Here is a 9,543-nt window from a genome sequence, read left to right as displayed (position 1 = left end):
ATAACAGTTTACTTTTATGTTTAATAGCGGAGCTTTACAGGCAGTTTTCGATTAATTTGTTTGCATTTCGAAAATTTAATAATTTTTTTTTGCTCCGTCACTTGAAAATTCGTTTTCTAACTTTTTTCTGACTCCTTGCATTTATATTTTTTGATAAAAAAAACACGAGATAAGGCATTAAATTAGTTTTCAATAAGAAAATTGAACTTTTATGTTCAATAGCAGAGTTGACGGACAGTTTTATAGAAATTTGGTTGCATTTCGGAAATTAATTAATTTTCTGTCTTTCGAGACTCGAAAATTCTTATTCTAATTTTTTATGATTGATTTGTGTAATAATTTTAAATAACAGAAAACCAAAATAAGGACCTAATTTTTGTTAAATTAATCAATCTTATTTCTATATACAATAGCAAAGCGAAATAGGCAGTTTCATATAAATTTGGTTGCATTTCGAAAATTTAGTAATTTTGTTGTCCTCCGTGACTTAAAAATTCGTTTTCTAATTTTTTGACTCCTTGCGGCTATATTTTTTGATAGAAAAAAAAAACAAGAAAATGTATTTAATTCGTTTTCAAATAGAAAAACTGAACTTCTATGTTCAATAGCAGAGCTTTACGAACAGTTTTAGAGAAATTTATTTGCATTTCGAAAATTAATTAATTTTTTGTCTTCTGACACTCGAAAATCCTTATTCTAATTTTTTAATTTTTCATTGGTGTAATTATTTTTAATAACAGAAAATCAAAAAAAGGACCTAATTTATGTTAAATTAATCAATCTTATTTCTACGTTCAATAGCAAAGCGTAAGCGGCAATTTAATACAAATTTGGTTGCATTTCGAAAACTTAATAATTTTGTTGTCCTCCATCACTTGAAAATTCATTTTCTAATTTTTTTCTGACTCTTTGCGGCTATATTTTTTGATAGAAAAAAAAACGAGAAAAGGCACTTTATTTTTGTGTTAAATTAGAAATTTGAACTTCCATGTTTAATAGCAAAGTTTCAAGGGCAGTCTTATATCAATTTGGTTGCTTTTCTGCAAATTAAAGCGTATAGTCACTTTTTGCGGAATGTTAAAGAAATAATTTCCAATTCATACATTTTTATTTTGAAACCAAAACTCCTTTGAATTGTGTCCGGGAAATGCAAAAAAAATGCAAAATAGCAATTTCATATCAAATTCATTCTGAAGATGGTATTTCATAAAAAAAATTATTTGTAATTTATTGTTTATTCAATCGCTTCTAATTTTCATTTTTAATTTGTTCAAATATTTTTGTTTCAAATCCTGAAAAGCTACAATTTTTCAGGATAAATGATATAGTTCACGAATTAAAAATCTAATATTTTTTGTTTAGGATTTTTATTTTTTCCCACCGAACTGTAAAAACTTAGTATTTTCTGTAACAAGTCACAATAAACGAATTTAAATGGTGATATTTTTTTATTAGAATATTTTGTAATCATTTGAACAATTTTTCTTTGTTTGAACCATTTTTTTTTCATTAAAATCGCAAAAAGTTATTATTTAATCAAATTAGTGACGCATTTAATGAATGTCAAGAGTATTATAATATAACAAGTTTATCGTGTATACAATTTAGTATAACAGTTTCCAATTAAAGGTAAAAAAGTTTTCAAAAGTTGAATGATTATTAACTGTTGAAATAATTGCAAAATGTCTTTCATATTTGAAAAAAACATTAACTTTTTAATATTTACAACAAAATAATTTTCTAAACAAAAGAAAAAAATTTTGAATAAATCAAAAATATCCTTTAAATAAAATATATTACTTTCAGCATTCTTTAATCAGAAGATAATAAGTTTTCACGATTTACAGAAAAAAAATTTTTTAACAAATAAAAATTCTTTGAATAATTACTAAATATATTTTGAAAAAATAATACTCTTGAAATTTATAAACTGTATCATCCATGTCAAAAAATAAGAATTTTTTACGATTTACAGGGAAAAAAGATTTTTAAATACACTATTTGTTTGAACAATTAAAATTCAGTTAAAAATATTGGGAAATTTGTCACTCATCTCACAACAATAATTGATGTAAAAACAAAATACTTTGTTTAGCATGAATTTTACATACAACTGCTAATTTCTCAGGGTATTTTCCGGACCCAATTAAAAAAAAATAACGTAATGTTTTGTGTTTTTTTAAAATGTTAATTTCTTGAATTATTCCGCAGTTCATTTTAAAAAATTGTTTAAATATACACCCAAGTATAAAAAATAAAAATAAAAAATGCTTCCAACATAAATGTTCAAAAATCGTTCTTTAGTTTTCAAAATTTATGTAACACGTTTTAGAAGTTTAACTTCTATTCGAAAAAAATTATCTGACAAGTTTGCGCACATATTTTTATTTCAAATTTCTAAGCATTTTAAAAGCAAGTTAAATCTTTTTTTATTATTTGATATAATTATTAAATTTTAATTTGAAAATTGGATTTATTATCATTTCAAACATAATAAAATTCATTCATAAAATTTTTAATGGATTTGAAAACACGGTACAAGTTGGCACAATCAATCGGAAATTGAAATCAACTGTTTTGAGCCTTTTTCAATCAACAAATCAATTGATTGTGAAGCGATCATAAACTCCTTTTCAATGGATCATTAAAACTTCTTAATCGGAATGAAATATTTCGGTCATTCAATTTGTGTTCGTAATACATTTACAACTTTCTCTGGATTTTGATGTGAAAAAGGTAAGCTCTAGTTTTAAATAATTATTAATTATTAAATAATCTAAAAAAAAAAATGATTGTATATGAAAACATATCACAGCGAAAATAAGAGGAAGTAGGGTATTTTTTACGAAACAGGGGGAATTTTAGGAAAGAATAAACATTTATTTTTACACTTAGAATAGAAAAAACAAGTTTTTAATAAGAAATTGTATAATTTTTAAATAATGCTAAATGATTTTTTAATGACTTTTGTCATTAAAGAATTTTTTAATTTGATATACTTAGGTCGCTGAAAATCCATTATCGTGAAATAAGAAAGCCCGATAAATGTAAAATTTGTTAAATAAACAATGTTTATATGTTTTATATCATTTCCATAACCAAATCCCTCTATTTTTATTTTAAAATATTAAAAACAAACTATTTGAAACCCATAATAACAAATATTTAAATAATAACAGTTCTACAAATTTTTGAAATGAAATCTCATGAAATTCTTCGGCGTTTTTTAAAAAAGCTTACAATCTTTCAAAATTTTTTAAGTCTGTTCCCTGGAAATTTGTTAAAATTCCTTGAAAAAGTAAAAATCGACAAATGAGCAGAAATCTTTTTAAATGACTTGGATTTAAATTAAATTAAAATTATTTATTAAATTTCTACTTAAATAATCGTTTAAATAAAATAAACGCGCGCATTCACTTTCCTATATTTAAACATTTTAATTTTGAAAATATAATGTATTTAAAAATCCATGGAAATACATTTTTAAATATTAAGATTTCTAAAATGTTCTGTAATGAAATCACATCTCTTTGAAATCTCGTTTAAATAAATTGTAGGCGCGCAGAGCTTGCGTTGATGTCCCTGCTTTATTATTTTCCAATATTAAAAATTTGAAGTATTTAAAAATGATTTAAAAAAAAATTTCCAATATTAAGCATTCTAATTTTTCTTTGAAATTTTTCTATCTTTCATATTCCTAAAATATACAAGTTTAAAATATTAAAAATAAATTAAAATACCTACAAACCATTTGAAATTCGACGAACATAAATTAAATATCAATTATTAATTTATTTTTTTCTAAAAAGAAAAACCCATTGAAGAAAAACGCGCGCTCACGTCCAAATCTTTTATTTTATAATATTGAAAACATACACTATTTAAAAATCTATAATAATAAATTTCTAAATGTTACGAGTTTGATACATTTTTCTAATTTTGAAATAAAATTTAATTTATTTATTTTAACCATTTCCGAAAATTCATAAAATATATTTTAATTCTGCAAAACTTCTAGAATTTTTCCTATTATTTTGTAAAGTCCCGTAAAATATATCTTTTTTAAATCTAGATTATTTGTTGACGAATCTGAAATATTCAAAAATCTTTTATAATTTTTCTTCAAATTCGTCAGAAATTTTTGAGATACATTTTTTACATTTTGAATAATTTTTCAAGTTTTCAAGAAAAATTGGATTCATTTAAAAATATTTTTAGGAATTCAAGAGGCTTTGCATAGATTTAAAATATTTTTAATCTTCAAAGCATTTCCGAAAATTTATGGAATATTTATTATTTCTCTTTGAAATTCTAAAAATCCTAATTATCTTTTGAAAAAGCTCGAATTTCCCTAATTGTAAAATCCTGTAAAATACAATCTATAATTTTTAAATCTTCTACATTCTTTTTTTGACACGTCTAAAATATTAAAAAATATTTCCTAATTGTCTCATGGAAATTATAAAATTTATATTTATATAACTCTAAAAAACCGCTAATACTTCTATCCTTGTAAGTAATTTCATCCTTCAAAATTATTTTTATTTACAAAACGTCTATTACGTTTTTTAAACTAATACAAAAAAAAGGTGGGAAGGTAAAAGGGTCCCAAATAACTCAACGTAATATGTGACGGCTCCATAATAATAATACTGGTAAATGTTACGTTCCATTGATACACTGAATTCATTTTTCAGAATCTAATTTCAATAATAATGTAGGTGCTCAGAAGATTTTAACAAATAAATTGTTCTTAAAAAATTGAGTAAATGGTAAAAATGAGTACAAAAGTGAGCGGGCGCAGGAGCGCTCATTTAATAACCTAGTATTGAAATGAAAAGTATTTAAAAATGCATAACCAAATTTTTAAAGGAATCTGTATTATCATCAGAGAAAATGAGAAATTTGTCGAATTTTTCCAAATTCCTTGAAATCGTGAAAATCCAATAAAATAAGTAAAAATAATTTGAAATTCCTTGGATATAAATTGAATTAAAATTATTCATGATATTTTTCTATTTTAAAAACTGTTTAAATAAATTGCGTAAGCGCGAAGCTTGTCTTCACGTCCTTGCATTTTTATTTTTGAATATGAAGAGTATAAAGTAATTAAAAATTTCTGAAAAGATGTTAAAAAATAAAGAGTTCTAAAATTGGTTAAAACCAAATCTCTTGAAATTTTCCGGATTCTTTTAAAATAACTTAAAATCAAATCTCATATATTTTCTACCATTAAAATAATAATGTAAAATTAAGAAATAAAAATTGTTCAATTTCAAACGATCACAATTTGAAATTGTTTAATAAAAGCAGATTTACGTAAACAATTTTACATGTAAGAAGTTAAACTAAAAGAATAAAGTTTGAACATTTTCAAATTAAACCCAGAGACATAAAACAATTTTAAATAAAAAACTTATTTAATTTTTAAACAGTAAATTAAAAAGGCCGTTTTAGAATCCGCGCTGAGGCAGCTTTTTGTGTCGCTTCTCCAAAAATTAGACAAGTAAAGGACACTATTTAATATTTAACATAAAAAATTAATTAACACCCTGGTCGACAAAATAATATAATTTGCATATAATTTTGTAGGTGTAAAACGGACCATTGTAATTTTAAATGTCGCATATTTAAAATAAAAAGGGAAGTTTTTTTTGCGAATTTTTTTTTTCTTTCGCAGGAATTTTTTTTTTTAAGAGGACCTTACAAATTACAAAAGCAAAATTTTTATAGTGGTTGTCCATATTTTGTCGTTGGATTCTTGGCTTTATTTTCAGAAATTCTATATTTTAACTTGATTATTGGACGAACTAAGAATTTAAATTTCTTCAAATTTAAGTTTTTTGTGAACAGGAAAAAAAAGGGGAATTTGCAAAAAGAGGGGAATAGATGGAAGAATATATAATTTCCTAGAAAGAAAAAACGGTTTATTTTATGTTTGCATAATTGCACAAAGAAATAAATTGTGTTCACAGTTTGGCTTATCTACAACCCTTAATACTTAAAGGGCATACTGGGTGAATAATACCCAGCGATTCATTTGCGCTATAACAAAACGTACCAAATTAAAGAAAATGGAACATATGGCGCCAGATTAACAAATGACATGAAAACCTATTTTTCTAAGTCATTTTCAAATAATTTTGAATTTTATCATTTTTATATGCAGTTTAGGATCAATAAAATAGTTTAATCACGCAAAGAACGGTATGTCATTTTTCATTGAATTGAAGCTTTTATTTTTCAGAATAAATACCTTTTTTGGAATGAATACTATAAGACTAATTTTATTTTTGAAGCGCAGTATCTCGGAAGTATTCAGGTAAAATTTTAAGTAAAAAATTCAAAAACTTAAAAAGTTATGAGTTTTAGAGTGAGAAAAGTCAATTTTTTAAATTTTTTGCCCTAAAAGATTTTTTTTAATTACTTTAAATTTCAAAAAATGTTATGAAACATTTTTCTCCTTAAACTAGAGAGATTAAACATCATCAATTGATTTTCTTGTAAAAAACTATCCAATACCGTCGGCACAGCACACGTTTGAATATCTTTGGGTAATTAACACCCAGTGTGCTCTTTATGTAATTTTACGGCACAGTACCCTTTAAGGGTTAAATAAATTAATACTGCAGCACACTGTTAAAAAACATATTGTCGGTATTATAAATTATGGCCACAGTTTTGAATTAGGTTTTGTATAATTCAAATTAGATGTTTTACTTAAGAAGTTGAGAATAAATCAAGGTTTCCTTAGTCTTGTAATTGATTAATTAAAAAAAAAAAAACAGTTGCATAAAAGAAATAAGAAAATTTATATTCTAATTCGCAATTTGTTTTTCTTACCACTCTTTTATGGATCGTAAATTGGAACGACTGAATAATCCCGAAAAATAAAAATCGCGACATTGTAAAATTCCAGAAAAATAAAATTTCCGATTAAAAAAATTCCTGAACTATAAATTTTCAGACAATTAAAAATATTACAGAATTTAAAGATTTCTATTATAAATTATAATTTATTATGTATTATATAGAATGATAAAATATCAAAATTATAAAAATTTCCGAATTAAAACAATACAAATTTTTTAACTTGTGAAAATCATTAAATTATTGAAATTAAAATTGTATTCATATTGACAAATTTTTATTTATAAAAGTAATATTATAAGATGTTCGAGAATTTTATTATTTGGGAATTTTATTATTCGGGAATTTCAGTATTCGGAAATTTCATTACTCGAGAATTTAATAATTCTCTAAGGAATTTTAGAATCTCCGAAATTTTACTTATCAGGATTTTTCAGACGTTCCTGAAAATGATCTAAATATTACATTCGAAACTAAAATACCAGTCTTTAACTCTGAGCTAAAAATAATCTGATGTTTACCCGCAACTAAGTGATAAAATATTACCTATCAGAATTAGGGTGGTCCAAATTTTTTTTAAATTTTCATGCACAACGTCCTACTTCATTTTCTAAAATTCATAAAAAAGCGTTTTTTTTAAACAAAAAATATATATTAAGAGATCCGAAAACCCCATTAAGTTTATACGAATTTTAGATACGAAAAAAAGCCTTTTTGTAAATATGATTCAGAATCATCAATATTAATCAGAAATATATTCATAAATAGTAATAGAATGCGAATCAAAACCTATTTTTTAAATTTTAACTCCATAAGTGAATAATATTCTAAATTAATAAAAAATAAACCTATAAATGAAAATTGGATTTTTTCAGTTTTTCGCGCTAATTTTGTTTTTTGCGGTTCATTTTAGTAAAAATTACTTCTAATGTATAAAATATTAAATTTTGAATTTAAATACATTTTCAAAACAATTTATAATTGTTTACAGCAGTTTTTTGTTGCAATAGAGTTAGTAAGTCATGGGTCTTTTTTCTGAAATTTAAAACTTTTTAAATACCATTCATTAGTATTTTTAATAATATTCTCTTTAATTAAAACTAGAAAGTTCCGTTTTTAAAAGATTATACTTTTTGTCTACTTTTTACTAATAAAGAGGTAATTATAATTCAATTTAATAATCATAATTGTTTAGAAAAAAAATATTAATGTGTATAACAATCTTTTCATATAATGCTAAATAATTGCGGTTTTTCTGAAATTTTAAACTTTTTGCCAACTTTTTACATAATGAAATAATAATTAATGCAAGTTAACTAACATAATTTTTTAAAACAATTTATTATTATTTTTAATAATATTCTTTTAAATAATGCTAGAAAATTGCAGTTTTTAAAAATTAAAATTTCAACTTTTTGTCTACCTTTCATTAAATTTGAGGCAATAATTAATGGAAGTTATCATAAATAATTTTTTTTTAAATTTATTATTTATGACCAATTTTCGTTTATTTTCTGAAATTTGTTACTTTGCAGTGACATTTTAGTTATGAAAAAATAATAAATAAGCATCAGAGAGAACCCTTTTATAAGCAATTTCTTTATTTTTGTGGATATATTTGTGTAAAAACCTAGACATTTGAAATATTTTTATTGATTTTTAAATGGATCATTTTAAATTTCGCTTTTCCTTAAATTTTTTACTATGAGCCTCTTTGTTTTGTATTTTAAAAACATTAAAAAAAGAGTGCAAATACTTCATTTTGAAAAAAAATGGACTAATGTTTAAAAAATTATTCTTGTTCATCTTAATTTATTATTTGTTTATAACTAAATAGTAAGATAATTTTATAAAAGAATGAATTCTTTAAACAATTACGTTTGTTAATTTGATTACCTCAATGAGTAAAAAATATTAAAAATGTTAAATTAAGAAAAAAAATGATTTAAGAATACTCTAGGAGAAGATAGTTATAATTGATAGTAATTTGTTTAAAAAATATATTTTTTAAATTGCATTAATTATTACCTCGTCACAAGTGAAAAGTCATCCGGTCATGTTTGTTAATTTTGAATTATTATTTTACCCTACTTGAAAAGAGTATAAAGAGTGAAAAATTTCAGAACAAACCGAAACTTTTTAGATGTTTTGTAATGGAATATTGTTATAAATAATAATACATTGTTTGAAAAATTAAATTTGTTAATTTAAATTAATTATCGCCTCCTTCTAATTAAAAAGTTGAAAGCAACTTGAGAAATTTAAAAATCGCGATTTTCTAACTCTATATTCTAAAATAAAATTGATATAAACAATAATAGATTATTTAAAAAATGTAGCTAATATACAATTATGAATAGAACGTAATATTTTATGCATTAAAAACAATTTTTACTAATAGAAACCGCAAAAATTTATTATTCTTTGCAATTTATATTACTTAAAATTGTAATTAAAATAAAATTAGTAAAAATTAGTGTCAAAAACTCGCGAAATTCAATTTTTCACTTTTGGGAATTTTTAGGGTTCCTATAAAACAAACTGTGGTGGTAAAAATTAAAAAGTAATTTTTGAGGTCAGCAACATTGATAATTATAAATAAAATCGAAAAAAAGTTGTTCTTTTCTGATGAGAAATACATGCTAAACTTTACGGGATTTGCGGGACTTCTAA

This window comes from Belonocnema kinseyi, chromosome 4, assembly GCF_010883055.1.
Source record: "Belonocnema kinseyi isolate 2016_QV_RU_SX_M_011 chromosome 4, B_treatae_v1, whole genome shotgun sequence".
In the NCBI taxonomy this organism is placed as follows: domain Eukaryota; kingdom Metazoa; phylum Arthropoda; class Insecta; order Hymenoptera; family Cynipidae; genus Belonocnema; species Belonocnema kinseyi.
The sequence above is the reverse complement of the archived record's forward strand: the minus strand, read 5'-3'. Positions refer to the sequence as shown.